Source organism: Eptatretus burgeri, chromosome 7 (genome assembly GCF_056783735.1).
Source record: "Eptatretus burgeri isolate ZD-2024b chromosome 7, Ebu_testis_v1, whole genome shotgun sequence".
Taxonomy (NCBI): domain Eukaryota; kingdom Metazoa; phylum Chordata; class Myxini; order Myxiniformes; family Myxinidae; genus Eptatretus; species Eptatretus burgeri.
Window position 1 is genome coordinate 50,179,676 of NC_140967.1, and position 16,924 is coordinate 50,196,599.

A 16,924-nucleotide genomic window follows, 5' to 3' on the forward strand; every position below is an offset into this window, starting at 1 on the left:
GTGACTGCGCCTTAACGGGAGCAGCCGAAAGACGAACAACATATATATATATATATATATATATATATATATATATATATATATATATATATATATATATATATATATATATATATATATATATATATATATATATATATATATATATATACACACACACACACACACACATATATGCGAGGCATGTTCAAAAAGTATCCAACCTTAATTTTTCGTGCGTAAACAAATGAAGCTAGGGAGGCGTGCTTTGGTGCACCTATGTAGGCGATCCGAATTCGTATGCGTGAATATTTTCCCGCCTGCAGAAGCTGTCAGTCGCCGACAAACCGCCGATGAGTGAGGAAGTGTAAGTGAGCGCCGTCGGATTTTCGTTTTTGACAAAATGACGGATCACTGTGGTCTCATCGCCAGTGATCACTGTGTTGAAGAAGTTGGGATCGCTGTTCACAGTCTCCAGCATGTCCTGTGCGATCTGCAAACGGAGTTGCTTCTGCTCGATCGTTAGCAGCTTTGTTACGAACTTCGCTGAGATTCTCCTTCAGCCCAAATCCTCAGTCACAATGGAATGAACGGATCCAATGCTGACGCCCGCCTCGTCTGCAAGTTCTCAGATCGTGATTCGACGATCCTGCATCAGCAGGGTCCTCACTTGGTCAATGACGATCTCATTTCAGGATGTTGAGGGCTTACCACAACGTGCTTCACTTTCCACTGATGTGCGACCATCTTTGAAGTGGTTGTACCACTCTTTTATCTGTGTGCTGCCCATTGCTTCGTTCCCGAAGGCCTGTTGAATCTTGCGGATCGTTTCCACTTGGGAATCGCCAAGCTTTACACAAAATTTGATGCAGTGGTGTCGCTCAAGTTTTTCCATCATTTTGTCAACAACGAAAATCCAACGGCGCTCACTTACACTTCCTCACTCATCGGCGGACTGTCGGCGACTGACAGCTTCTGCAGGCGGGAAAATATTCACGCATACGAATTAGGATCGCCTTCATACGTGCACCAAACCACGCCTCCCGAGCTTCATTTGTTTACACACGAAAAATTAAGGTTGGATACTTTTTGAACACACCTCGTATATACATATACATATTGTTCTGGAAATGGCCCTCACTGGACTACGAAATATAGGATTAGCTCAGATCCCCCATTAAATGCCTTTTTAAGGCCCAGTCACACCTTGACGTTTTAGCCAGCTTATGCCGATTTTTGTATAATTTGTGTAAAACGCTGGTACACGTCGAATACGTTATGGGTAAGTTTTGGTAACATCGAGAGCATGCTGAAAAACACTGCCATACGTCGTAGTACGCTGGCTTTAAACGTTTTACTTTGCGGTTGTCCTCAAATTTTCCATGCTTGAAATGTTAATACTTATGCCAGCGTATGACTCACACGTTCCGCATAGCGCTGGCCATAAGTTGTAGGCACGTTACGCGATCATTGACTCACGTCGACACACGTTACTAGTAAGTTACGTATAAGTCGAAACATGTCGAGTTAATGTTTAGCGAACCCGAAACTTATTTCTAACCTTTGAGTAACGTGTTGTAGGCACGTTACGCGACCGTTGACACACGTCGACACAAGTTACTTGTAAGGTACTCATAAGTCGAAACCGTCAAGGTCATGGTTAGAGTCAGTGTTCCAGACTCCCTGGTTTTTTTTTATTTTTTACTTCGGCATGACGGTGATGTTGACACTTCGATTTCTCGTGCGGTTATAATATAATATAATTAATAGGCTGCTGCTCAACGATTTAAACCATAACCGCACTGTACACTGAACACCATCATACCGAAGAAAAAAAAAAAGAAACAAAAAACAAAAAAACAGGGAGTCTGGAACACTGACAAGAACCATTACCTTGACGTGTTTCGACTTCTGAGTACCTTACAAGTAACTTTTGTCGACGTGTGCCAACGTTCGCATATCGTGCGTACTGCGTACAACTTATTCCCATCGCATGCGGAACGTGTGAGGCATACGGCAAATATGCCGTAAAATGTTTAACACGTTTAAAATTACAAGACGTACTCCACTTAATATGACGTATGATAGCGTACTTTAGCATTCTATTCACGTTTACCAAACTTACCCATTCCGTATTTGACGTGCGCCAGCGTTTTAGATGCATTTTTCAGAGGTCGGCATACGCTGGCAAGATCGCCAAGGTGTGACTGCGATGTTGACACTTACATTTTCCGGCGGTTATGATTTAAATCGTTGTGCGGCAGCCTTTTAATAGGCTATGCCACGTCATCGTCGGCGATATGTGCAGCGCGCAATGCATAAGTTAGACTATCGTTGGGCAGAGGTTGTGAAGGCCGACAACAGGCTAAGCATTCGTTGGTATAAGTTATGTATAAGACAACGAAACGTTCTGTGTCCATTACTAATATGTTATGCATACGACCAACTCGTTATGAATACGTCCGAATCTTTAAAAAAAACATCAAAAGTTCAATGTAAGCCAGCGTTTTACATACATTTTGATACGTTGCCATTGCTGGCAAAAACGTCAAGGTGTGACTGGGCCTTTAAATAGGTTGTTTTATAAAAGGGACTTTAAATGTGTGTCGGGAGGTGTAAGAGACTGTTTTTATGTTCGTACTGTGGTGGTGAAACGAGAGATCACTCTTCTTCCTCTCCTCTACGGACGATAGGCCCCGCCCAGTCGGCTGAGGGGCGTGTGGCCTGGAGAGAGAGTGTGGCTAGAGGGAGGAAGTGACACGAAGGGGAGGAGCCTTTGGTCGGTTTTTTGCCGAGAGAGGCGTGCTCGTAAAACGAGAGAGAAAACGAGACCTCAGGTTCAAGTCCAATTTGGCAGTTTGGAAGGCTGCGGGCGGTTGAGAGACTGCTCGTGTTTTGGAAGCGAGAGAACGAAGGAGGGACAGTGTGGAATCTGCCGGTACAAAAACGCCAGTCGGCTTTGAGAGACTGCCTGCACGTGGAGTCGACGATCGACTCATACAGGGAGGTGATCGACAGATTCGGCCTGCGTCTTGCCGTGGAGCCTACGTCCGTACTCACCTCACGGCTCGACACGTTGTTGATCCGCCTGTTGAGCTCGGCCCCTCGACTTGGGCCTTGTCTGGAGAACAGGCCAGGCCTGGATTTGTATGCTGCACCGTGAGAGAGATTGGCTGAGGCCTATCGTCGACCTTACGCGGGGTCAGAGTGCGCGGAGACTGCGTGCGTTGTGAAAGGGGCAAAGGGAGGACGAGCTCCATTTCGCCACGCGGCACGTTCGAGCGGGAGTTCGAATCCGTGGACATCCGCCTGTTGCGAGCGACATTCGCGGTTTTGACACTGTCTTCTTATCCATGAGACATCACCAAGTACTCTGTCTTGACTTGCATGCATGCTGTTTGTCTGTCTTTGTCTGCACGTTGTCTAAGGCATATTTCGGTGGCGACCCCCTCGTCCGTGGTTCCCTAGTTAAGAACGGGTTGAGGATTGCTAATAAAACCATTGTCGTGAATTTTGCTTGTGTTGTGATCCCCGATGTTCCCCAATAAATCTGGTTAATTCGTATGAAGTTGCCGCTATGGATTATTTCGTGTCGCGTCGAGGAACGATCCGTTCGATTGGCATATAACACCAAAAATGGTTAAAGACTGGCAGAAAACGATCGGCATCTGACAAAACCAGTCTGTAACCAGGGTTTCTATTTCCCCAACTGGCAAGGTACAAGGATTACGTTGGTATCACGATTGAAGGTGCGTGACCTGAGGCCTGTGCTGAGCCGGCCGGCCTTATAAACCCCGGAGACGGTGGTGATGAGGTTGGCGCCGAGGACAGGGTGAGAATCCCACCACCCCGGATCCGCAACAACATATATACATTCATATATATATATATATATATATATATATATATATATATATATATATATATATATATATACATACATATATATATACATACATATATATATACATACATATATGATGTAATATATAATTTTTATTTGTGTGGAAATAAATATTGTACTTACTTTCCTCATTGTATTGTAAAATTTGTGATTTGTTAAGATTTTACGAATGGAGTGTTGGAGTGCTGGAACATATATCTTGTATTTTAGTTAATCATTATGGGAAATAGCTCATCAGTTTAATTTGTTAAAATTTTAGTCGAGTTTAAAAGAAAGTAACCCTAATATAAACTGATCATTATGAGTACTAACAAGTTACCTGTGCCCACACATGATTCTAAACGGGGTAGGGATGGAGGCTGCAAAAGTGCAAATGGCATAGGTCATCCAGCCGGCAAGCTGGGAGCAACAATTCACATTTATTGCCACATCTGTTGCAATGTAAAATCTCTCATGGGAGCGAGGTGCTGAATTTGAAATTGCTTGTTTGATATAATTAATGTAACCTTTCGATGCCTCGGGTCCATAATAAAAATTTGTATTGATGTCAAAGCCAGTGACCATTTGCAAATTAAGAGTAGGATAACACACACACACACGCACGCACGCACGTACGTACGCACGCACGCACGCACGCACACACACATTTCGCTTGTTGTTGCTCTAATAAAAAATAAAATAAAAATAAAAAGGCCAGCCAGTCACCTTCTTCAACTGGCACTTGTTGGATGCTTCAACTGATGCCATGGCAACCTAAACCATGCAGCAGCAGACTCAAGACTAGTTCAAATGCAGATGGTAAACATGAACAGAGCCATTACGATAGCACTGTTTGGTTGTTGCCTCCTACTCGGGTGAAAAAAGGAGCCCATGCATTATAGCAAACCTGAAAATATTGTGGTAAAACATCTGGAAACTGTTTATGTGTTGCCACTATATGGGCTGCACCACTGAGATGAGTGTATCTTGGCAGTAAAAAATGGGAAGAATTAACATCCAGAAAAACACAGTCAAGGTTTGGATGATGACTCTCACTTTTTTCAAAAACCACCACAATGCAAATACTAAAATGTTAAATAAAGAATAGAGTGTAGTAAAAGTCTGGAAAATGGCTTTAGTGTTTTGAAAAAGGGGATAAACAAAAGATACTTTACCTTTACCAGACTCGGTGTTCTAATGGGTTAGAACATCCGCTTTGAGTCTGGGAGGTCGGCGCTTCGAACCAGACCCAGACCGAGTCATAGCAAAGACTTTAAAAACAGTACTTGCTGCCTCTTTGCTTAAAACTCAGCATTAAAAAATGAAAGAACAGACAAACAACCATAAATTTGTAACCATTGCACAGGCTTGATGGGCCGAATGACCTCCCCTGCATTGAAGTAACTTGTCAGGGGATTTATTTTATTACTATTATTATTTTTTTGATGATACACCTCCAACTGTGATTGGAGAGGTTACCAGATCGTACCTGAAATCAAGTGTCATCTGCCACCTGGACACAATGTATTTCAACCCACCAATCACAACCAGGAGCCATTAAAATTGTTTAAAGCAGTCGGGAGTTCTACGAACACAATCATTGAAGTTCTCCGATTTGGACAAAAGCCGTGATGATAATCATGATGATGGAACGACTGCAAAGCCAGAAGAGCCTCGAGCAGTGCAAATATGTCACATGCTGTTATCAAGCATGTGACCTTGCCATCAAATTTTATCACATTCTAATGACTGACCCACCCTCTGCCCCTTCCACATAACAATAATATATGTGTATATATATATATATATATATATATATATATATATATATATATATATATATATATATATATATATATATATATATATATGGTTGGGCACACATCGACTTTTTCTCTGTTGTACCGTTGAAATGAGTGTTTTTTATGGCCATTTTTCACGCTGATCACGAATCCGTTGAAATTTTTGACCGAGAATGTCTTAGGTTGGTAAAATGCAAAAAATCAAAATGGCCACCAAAATTACCCACTTTTCAGGTAAAATTTGATAATTATGGCTTCCTGGGGCATGTAATGTTAGGGTTGGGCACACATCGACTTTTTCTCTGTTGTCCCGTTAAAAGGAGTGTTTTTTATAGCAATTTTTCACGCTGATCACGAATCCGTTGAAATTTTTGACGTGGGATGATGTCTTCGTAATAAAATAAGATGATGTCTTCATAAGACATCATCCTAGGTCAAAAATTTCAACGAATTCGTCATCAGCGTGAAAAATTTCCATTAAAAAACACTCCTTTTAACGGGACAACAGAGAAAAAGTTGGTGTGCCCAACCCTCAAAGGTTGGTAAAATGCAAAAAATCAAAATGGCCACCAAATTTACCTACTTTTCAGGTAAAATTTGATAATTATGGCTTACTAGGGCATATAATATTATTACATGCCTTCGTAAGCCATAATTATCAAATGTAATATTATTACATGCCCTAGTAAGCCATAATTATCAAATTTTACCTGAAAAGTGGGTAAATATGGCGGCCATTTTGAATTTTTGCATTTTACCAACCTAAGACATCATCCTATGTCAAAAAGTTCAACGGATTCGTGATTAGCGTGAAATTTGGCCATAAAAAAACACTCCTTTTAAAGGGACAACAGAGAAAAAGTTGGTGTGCCCAACCCTCAAAAAAGTATGGTTGTATGCCCAACCCTGATATATATATATATATATATATATATATATATATATATATATATATACACACAGTATATATACATATGCAGTGCCTTTTGAACATCAACACCCCTTTCAAAATATTCACCTTTTGTTGCCATATAGCCTGGAATTAAATTGCATTAAATCAGTTGACACATCATAACCCACAACTTCCAAGTGAAAAACAAATTCTACAATTTTCAGAAAATTAATAGAAAATCTTGGTTATCTTGGTTGGATAAGTATACACCCCACCCCCCAAATATATAATAGCAATTGTAAATGAGCTCAGGTGTAACCAATCACGTTCAAAATCACAAACCAAGATAATGGGCCTCCATCTGGGATAAATTGTAGCGATTGTGATTATATGAGAATAAAATCAGCTGTTCCTGTAGGTTTCCTCTGCTGGGTCGTGCATTTCACAGCAAAGACTCAACCATGAGCACCAAGGAGCTTTCAAAAGACCACTGGGATAAAGTTGTGAAAAGACACAAATCAGGGGATGGGTATAAAAATATTTCAAATGCTTTTGAATATCCCTTGGAGCACAGTCAAACCAATCGTAAAGAAGGGGCAGTCGTGTGGTGCCACCAAGACTGTGCTCAGATCAGGCCGTCTCTCCGAATTGGATGACCAAGCAAGGCGGAGACTGATCAGAGAGGCCACTAAGAGGCCAATGGCAACTTTGAAAGAACTACTTGCCTTTATGACAAAGACTGGTCACTGTGTGCATGTGACAACAATATCCCAAGCACTCCACAAATGTGGCCTGCACAGTCAGGTGGCAAGAAGGAAGCCATTATTCAAAAAATCCCACCTTGAGTTCCACTTGAGGTATGAAAAAAAGCCACTCCAGAGATTCTGAAGCCATGTGGCAAAAAGTTTTGTGGTCTGTCGAAACAAAGATGGAACTTTTTGGTCTAAATGCAAATCGTTACGTTTGGTGCAAACCCAACACAACACATCACCCAATGAACACCATCCTTACTGTGAAGCATGGTGGTGGCACAGCAACATGTTATGGGGATATTTTTCATCAGCAGGGACTGGGACACTTGTCAGGATAGAAAGGAAAATGTATGGAGAAAAATACAGAAAAGTCCCAGAGGGAAACATGCTGCCCTCTGCAAGAAAGCTGAAATTGGGATGGAGGTTCACCTTACACAGCATGACAGCAACCCTAAGCACACATAACAGCCAAAGCTACACTGGAGTGGCTAAGGAACAAAAATATAAATGTCATTGTGTGACCCACTTAGAGCCCCGACCTAAATCCAATCGAAAATCTGTGGCATGACTTAAAGATTGCTGTCCATCAACGCTCCCCATGCAACTTGACCGAGCTTGAACAGTTTTGTACAGAAGATCAGGTCAGGTATGTGAGCATGCGCTGGAGCAGCGCATCACTACATCCACTTTCCACAGGTCCTCCAGGGACCTCTGTCTGGCCATCCCCCAGGTAGATGCTTGTCCCACCCCCATCTCCTTCAGATGCTGATCAACCTGCTGCATCCACGAGGCACGTGGTCAGTCCATTAGCCTCCTCCACTCATGAGGCTTCCTCGCTGAGAGAATCTGATGAGCAGGATCAGCGTCAGGAAAATGAGCCACATGTGCATGCAGCCGCAGCTGACACTCGAGGACTATGCAGGTAATAAATCTCATTTGAGTCTCTCTCAGAAACCGCTTGTTGGACACAAAGTCCAACCAGTGATAGCCAAGGATTCTCCGAAGAGAGCTGGTACCAAAGGAAAGTCTCTGTCTCAGATCCCTGGTCAGAGTCCAAGTCACCGATCCATAGAGCAAGACTGGAAGCACCAAGGACCTGAAGACTCAGACTTTCGTGCTCTGCACAGGTACCGGCAGCACCACACCCCACGATCCAGTGAATCCATGACTCCCGAGGCCTGACCCAGACGTCTTTTGACCTCTGGCTCACAGCCATCAGAGACATTAATATCACTGCCAAGGAAAGTGAATGTCTCCATGACCTCAACATCCTCATCACAAGCAGGTACAGACAAGATAGCAGCATCCAAGATGTCATTGAAAGTCTGGTTCTTAGTTTTGACCCAGGAAACCAGTAATCCCAGTGGATAACTCCTCATTCAGCACCTTGAGAGCCCCCAAAAGGATATCTAGAGTCTCCGCAAAGATGACTGCATCATCTGCGAAATCAAGGTCAGAGATCTTTACATTCCCAAACGATGCACCGCAGCTTGATATCTCGGACATCCTCCCCAAAATCCAGTCCATACAAGCGCTGAAAAGTGTGGGGGCTCATACGCACCCCTGACAAAATCCAGTAACAACCGGGAATAATTCAGAGATGGTATCACCACACCTCACAGCACTCTCAGTACCAGAGTATAGTTCATTCATCAGATTGATCAGTTTTGGTGGCACCCCACGAAGGCCAAGAATCCTCCACAAGGCATTCCGATTCACTGAATCGAATGCTTTACAGAGATCAACATATGCTGCAAGCAGCCCCCTGCAGAAACTCTCATCTGCGTTTGGCGAGGGCAATAAAAATTCAGCTCCCCCCACTTATCTGAAGAGTTTTTTGGTACAACTCACTTGCTCAACCAACAAGGCAAACATGAAAACAGGAGTTTTCCAAAGAAGTCAGACATAAAGTGGTGGAGAATCTCTGTTCAGGTGAGGGTGATAAGAAGATTTCAACGTTACTCATTATCCTTTTCTGTATGGTGAAATCCATCATTAAAAAGTGGAAGATGCATCATACTGTTACGAATCTGGAAGCCATGAGCTCTCAACATACAGGTCCTATAGCTCAGTTATTTTGATAAGTAAATGTGGATAGATAGCTCCCTTTCCCTTGTTTAATGGGTAATTAAATGTTCATGCGCTGCAGAGTTATTTTGATAGTCAGGGTTTTCTTTTATTTTTACACCACCAACATCAACTACAACAATGCCAGCATCACCCTCACCTTCACCTCGCTCTGGTCGACGCCATTGCCTACGTGCATGTCAGCACATACGTGGGCGGTACCCACGGAGGATAATGTTCCTCTGTCTGTTTGGTGGGCAGTCCGCAGCGACGACCGTCACGCCCCCCCCCCCCCCCCGGTCCAATCAATGGCCTTGGCGCCCGTTTTGGCCAATGACAGGGCAACAAGCGCATTTTGCGTGCCAAAACCGTCCAGTGAGGGAAAGCGGGGAGGGAGGAGGGAGGAGGCGCCCCCCCCCCCAGACGGGGATGAATAAGGTTGCGGCGCGATCGGACGAGAAGAGATCCTTCCTCCACAAGAACCGCAAGTCGGTTGCGCGCCGTCTCTCTGTTGGTGAACTGGAGAGTTTTTGAGATAGTTGATGACCATCGAGCAGGCAAGGTTGTGGTCAATCTGACGGCCAGGTTGAACAAGTGTGGAGTTATCAGCCCTCGCTTTGACGTTCAACTCAAAGACTTGGAGAAGTGGCAGAGAAACCTCCTGCCTTCTGGACAGTTTGGGATACAGAGGAGAGTTTTGGTTGCCGAGACGAGCGCTGAAGGGAGCTCTGGATTCTATCATCGCATCTCAACGCTGGCCTGGTTCGCCCGTGTCAGCCGAACCACACGAGGTGGACAGGTCCATGTCCTTCTGGGTATCTGTGTGTGTGTGTGTGTGTGTGTGTGTGTGTGTGTGTGTGTGTGTGTGTGTGTGTGTGTGTGTGTGTGTGTCTGTCGGTGGGCCCGTCTGTAAGTAGGAATTGTTTAAGTGCTCTTTGCTGTGCATACTTGCATCTCTATAGTCGGATAACTCTGCCCTTACGTGCTTCCCTCCTTCCCCCCATTATAAATAAATACATTTGTTAAATGCATCAGCTCGTTTTTGTGCTTCTTTTATTGGCTTAGCATGGCGCGTGTTGGTGAATTACAAAGGCTGTTGCCGCTGTTAATGTACATTTGGACCGACTGGACTTCGGCAACCATCCGCTCGGGTTGCGCACGGGTCGGGCACGCCAACGGCTCGACTCGTACGAGGGCCGTCGAGGGTGTCAATACTCGGTAACTCGCCACGTGGATCTCTAGGTATTTTGAAGATTGGCAAATAACCCCGTACCACGTTGGTGGAATTATTGATGATTCACGGTCCGGTAAGGGACCCGTACCCTCGGAGTTTTCCGAAAGGTACGATCTCGATTCCGGGTGTTCGGTAGAGTCGACCCTACCGCCCTACCTAGCGGTCGTGCTTGCAGCCGATACCCAGCTCCGCAACAATACCACCCAGACTCTACCCAGATCAGGTGGCCATCCAAACTCAGCAGCCAGGCAAGCAGGGAACTGTTTGGGATGTCACTGTAAATCCAACAATTACTGTAATATCTGCAAGGCTCTATATCTGAGATGGGGGTCAGTGTTCGTCAATCAACAATATCCTGTTCTGTTCACAAAGCTGGTCTATATGGACAGGTGGCAAGAAAAAAGCCATTACTGAAAAAAAACAGGCCTGGTGTTGCTTAAGGCCCGGTCACACCTTGACGTTTTAGCCAGCGATGGCAACGTATTAAAATGTATGTAAAACGCTGGCTTACGTTGAACTTTTGATGTTTTTTTTTTTAAAGATTCGGACGTATTCATAACGAGTTGGTCGTATGCATAACATATTAGTAATGGACACAGAACGTTTCGTTGTGTTATAGATAACTTATACCAACGAATGCTGAACCTGTTGTCGGCCTACACAACCGATGCCCACCGATAGTCTAACTTCGGCATAGCGCGTTGCACGCATCGCCGACGATGTCATGACGTAGCCTATTAAAAGGCTGACTCACAACGATTCGAATCATAACTGCCGTAGAAATGGAAGTGACAACATCGCGGTCACACCTTGGCGATCTTGCCAGCGTATGCCGACCTAAGAAAAATGTGTCTAAAACGTTGGGGCACGTCAAGTACGGTATGAGTAAGTTTGGTATACGTGAGTAGAACGCTAAAGTACGCTATCATACGTCGTAGTAAGGAGAGTACGTCAATAAATTTTAAACATGTTCAAAATTTTACGACGTACTCGGCGTATGACACACGTTCCGCATGCGATGGGGATAAGTTTTACACACGATATGTGGACGCTTACACACGTCCACAAAGGCTACTTATAAGCTACTCATAAGTCGACACACGTCGCGGTAATGTCTTTTTTACGCGAAACTTATTTCTAACTTATGTTTGACGTGCTTTGAACCAATTCTTTACGTAGTCCAACACACATCGACGTATGTAGATGTATTCCAATGACGTCTTCCGGTCGACAAAAAAAAAATGAATGTGTTTCTAGCTTACAACTTACATATAAAGACGTGTTCCCAGCGGTTTTGGGAATTGGTATATAAAAATGCTGCTCATAAAAGGGGAACCCAACAGTGTTTTCGAGTTCCTTTTTGAGTCGATGTCCATGTCAGCAGGAACAGTATCAGTATCAGTATCAGTATTAGTATTAGTATTAGTAGTAGTTTGTTCATGTTGGCAGTAGTAGGTGAGTGTGAGGGGGAGGGTGTGGGTTATGATGGATCGTCCTTGTGTGCGCGTGTCCACGGGTAGGTTCATAGGCTGCCACTCAACGATTTAAATGGCTGCAACTCCACTATTGAAAGTAGACGTTTGCGCTCAACAATTGGATTTTTTTTACACTCAACGACTTTTAAACGGTACCACTCAGCTAGTTTCATTGTTTACAATGAACGATTTAAATTGCTGTCACTCGCCTTTGTTTTTTGACGCTGGCGCTCGGAAATTTTAATCATTTCTATTGAACGTGCTAAATCACTCAAACCCCACTATTGAAAGTAGACGCTTGCGCTCAACAATTGGATTTATTTTTCACTCAACGACTTTTAAACGGTACCACTCTGCTATTTTCATTGTTTACAATGATCGATTTAAATTGCTGTCACTCGCCTTTGTTTTTTGACGCTGGGGTTTGGAAATTTGAAGCGTTTTTTCTGAACGTGTTAAAACGCTCAAACTCGACTATTTTAAATAGACGCTGCCGATAGACAATTGGAATCATAGCCAAGCTAGACATCGAAGTGTGAACATCCTCGTCATGCCGAAGAAAAGTTTGAAGAATGCTGCAAATAAGTGTCCTGGCCACGGCCGTGGACGCTGACGCAAGGACGATCCATTATACCGACGTCTTTCAGTCTATGAGTAACTTAAAAGTAACGTCTGTCGATGTGTGGCAACGATCGCTTAACGTGCCAACAACACGTTAATCATAGGTTAGAAATAAGTTTCGGGTACGCGAAACATTACCTCGGCGTGTCTCAACTTATGATTAACTTACAAGTAGCATGTGTTGACGTCTGTCAACGATCGCAGACCGTGCATACAACTTGTGGCCAGCGTAGCGGAACGTGTGAGTCATACGCCGGCATACGTCGTGAAATTTCAAGCATGAAAAAATTTGAGGACAACCGAAAAGTACAACGTTTAAAGCCAACGTACAACGTCGTATGGCAGTGTTTTTCAGCATGCTCTCAATGTTATCAAAACTTACCCATAACGTATACAACGTGTGCCAGCGTTTTAGAAAAAAAATTCAAAAATCGGCATACGTTGGCTAAAACGTCAAGGTGTGACCGGGTCTTTAACAGTTAAGGTGCTTGGCTTAAGATTCTAGGGTCTTGAGTTCAAGTCACTTTTGAGCCATTGAATCACCAGGTTGGGTTGACTCAGCCTGTTATCCTTCCGAGGTCAGCAAAATGAGTACCAGCATTGCATCAGCGGCACAACCACGCCCCCAGCGAATGATGCAGCCAAGCAGCCGCAGGCTGCATACGAATAAATAAATAAATAAATAAACTGAAAAAGATGCATCTTAAAGCTTGTATGGAGTTTGCGAAAAAGCGCCTTAATGATACTGAAAGTATGTGGAGAAACATTTTGTAGTCAGACGAGACAAAAATTCAACATTTTTGTCTATATCCAAAGCGTTACATCTGGCGGAAACCTAACACTGCAAATCACCCAGCCAACACCATCCCGACTGTCAAGCATGATTCTGGAAGCATCATGTCATGGGGCTGCTTTTCCTCAGCAGGGACTGGCAAGCTTATTAGGATAGAAGGGAGACTCCATTATGTAAAGTACAGGAGAAACCTGTTTGAGTCAGTCCTGAATCTGAAACTGGGTCAGAGATTCACATTTCAGGAAGGACAATGATCTGAAGCACAAAGCTAAAGCAATTCTGGAGTGGTTGAATAAAGAAAAGAAATGTTCTTGAGTGGCTCAGTCAAATGTTCTTGAGTGGCCCACTCAAAGTTCTGACTTGAACACAATTGAACATATCTGGTGAGACTTGAAGATCGCAGTTTATCGACGATCCCCATCAAACTTGGCATGACGAGCAATTTTCACGTGAAGAATAGTCAAAGATTTCACCATCTCACTATACAAAGCTGGTAGAGAGGTACCTTAAAAAGATTCATAGCAGTCATTGGTGCAAAAGGTGCTTCCACCAAGTACTGACCGAAGGGGCTGAATAATTTTACAACCAGTGAATTTTGATTCGTACATGTTTTGCAGGTATTCCTGACATGTAACCTCCTTCAACAATAAGTGTTTAGTTCGATCTCTTCAGTGATGAATAAAAAAAATGTTCATTTGGGAATATTGTTTCTGCATAATTTGTAATTCATCTAAATGTGGCATTATCGGTAGGGGGTGAATACTTTTGTAGGCCACAGCTTTAACTGAAGATGAGATGGGATGGATCTGTGCATCAGAGAAAGCAGATTTCTGTAGAGGATTAATACATATGTATATTTATTTGCATGATCTGAGGCTCTCAGTGGAGTGCGCGCGCGCGCACACGCACGCACGCACGCACGCACGCACGCACGCACACACACACACACACACACATGACTGTCAGACGAGAGAGAATCACAGCCACTGAGCTTGGGGGAAGTGCAATCACTTATCGGGGTAATCTGTGCACCAGTGATGTCACAACAATGGCACCGCATTTCTCGCCACACTCAGCTGGAGCAATTTTCCAGAGCAATTTCCTCCTCCCAATTGATGCAAACCTGTGGGTATTGTTGATGCTTCTTAACCTTTTATATGTTAAACATCTAGCAAAGAAGCAGCAAGTCTTTTTTAAAGTATTTGGTATGACTCGACCGAGGATTGAACTGCCGACCTCTCAGACATGGAGATGAGGCTGTAAACATTGCACCATAGAGTCTGGTTTCCCAGGTTGAAATAATATCAGGGGTGACAGATATAGGAGACCAGTCCAAAGACAAGACAGATGGCTGCTTGCAGTCCCTGCCAATCTGCCTGAGGAAACTGCCAGACTCTCAGGCACTGAGGAAAGTCTCTGAAAATAGCCACAGAGATGTTGACCTTCACAAGCACATGATCAGATGAATCAATTGGAGCAGAGGAAGAGCAGGAGACATTTGCGGGAAAGTTAGTCATCACCAAGTCTAGAGGGAGGCTTTGCCATTGGGAGAAATCCAGGTTGGAAAGTTCACAGATTGAATCAGTCCCAGGGGGTCACAGAAATCCTTCACTGAAGTACCGTGGCTGGTGAGAGAGGTACCAACACCCAGCCAATTGGCATGATGACAATTGAAGCCACCACATTTGAGGAAGAGCGAGTTGGGATGAGTGGTTAAAGGTTGGTCCATGTTGTCTTAGAGAAAGATGAAGATGGAATAGTAACTGTTTGGAGGATGGTATGACACACAGACAAACAAGAGTTGGGAAAAGAGGGGTATTTTCAGCCAAAGGTACTCCTTGGGGTTGGGATGTGGAATATCAATACATGGACAGTGAGAAATTGAGTTATTGATGTGAAGTGTAATTTGGCCGACAGGGTGGAGTTCAGGACTATCAAATCGGAGGAGACAATAGCCAGGGAGAGACACGAAGGAGTCTGCCAAAGATCTCAATATTCTTGGTATGAGAAGTAGGTAGGGGTGTTAACGATCCACCTGTGCCATGATACGATACGTATTGAATTATAATACGATACTTATCGTGATACATGCCATAAATCTCGAATCAGAATATCCATCATTGCATTACCTAATCAATTATGTCATGCGTGTTTGACATAACATAGCGTGTGCCCCTATGTACAAGCCTAAGAGTAACACTCATTATTATCAACAAACAACATTTACTACAACTATTATTCAAGATATTCCAGGTGAGCCAGCCACCCAATACCAGGGAGATTCCTCTAAAACACTATACATTGATTTTTACACCGTAAAAATATGCTGCAAAAGTATTATCTGTGTGAACTACCACGCTATACCTGACTCAGCAATGTCAATCATTGCCAAGACATACCAAAGTACATCTTTCTGTGCATATATTTCGAGGTGTTTAATTTTATCAAGAGATGAAAATATTGTGCAACAATGACAGATCTTTCGCTAATCGCGGCACTGGTGATTAATAGCACTTCAAGAAGGAGACGCTGCACACGTTTAGCTGAGTGAGGAGTGACTCGTCATCACGCGTCGCCCCAAACATGAAAATTACAACTGGATCTTACAATTATTTTTGCAGAGGAAGTATAAACACCTAAAACTGCATAACAGCGTCAATAGGATCAATGCTTTTATGATTCATGTTTCACCGAAATGAACGAAAATTTCACAAATGAAATAAAACAAAATGTTATCGATAAAGTACGTATCATTGTCGTGATAACTATCGTACTGATTGCTGTATTGTGCTGTCACAAAGACTATGATGACAGTTTGATATTTTATTGCATCACCACGCTGCTCGAAGTCTAAAAAGCAGGTCATTTCTGTTCCTGGATCAAATCAGAGATGTGATAGAAACTTTCCGAAAAGGTGACTTCCTGTGGTGAACTGTCGTTCACATGATGGGGGTATCCAAAATAGCTAATTTTTACTGCATGACTTGTGATGTTTTCATTTATTGAAGGTATTATCATGGAGAGACCAACTTCGGATGAATGTCAACAAAGTAAGCATTACAGCTGAACCTAGTCCACTTTCTGTTCCACAAAAGTGACAACAAAATGCACATGATGCAGCCAAGTGAGAAGAGGAACATGGTTATTGATGTTCAGTATTTCGATAATACAACACTGGCCTATTGGATTAGTGACCTGTTTGGCATTCCCAACTGAGCACATAACTCATGATGCTGGAATCCCATGTAGTTTAAATTGCTTATACCACATTTTCTCCACGGTCGCATCATTTCTTTGCAATTTAGTTAAAAGTATGATGATGTTTCCTCATGTCCTTCTCATATGTGTGATATCCATTCAGTCTGAGATTGCCATTATCAAATAAATAAATAAATCAGAAATGTGAGAGAACTGTGATGGAATGGT

General features: G+C 43.2%; 1 protein-coding gene across 2 annotated transcripts in view; it reads right to left on the minus strand.

The window, feature by feature from the left end:
• Positions 1 to 16,924, minus strand: part of TANGO6 (transport and golgi organization 6 homolog) — a 243,566-nt gene that overhangs the window by 200,268 nt on the left and 26,374 nt on the right. The window lies entirely within an intron of this gene.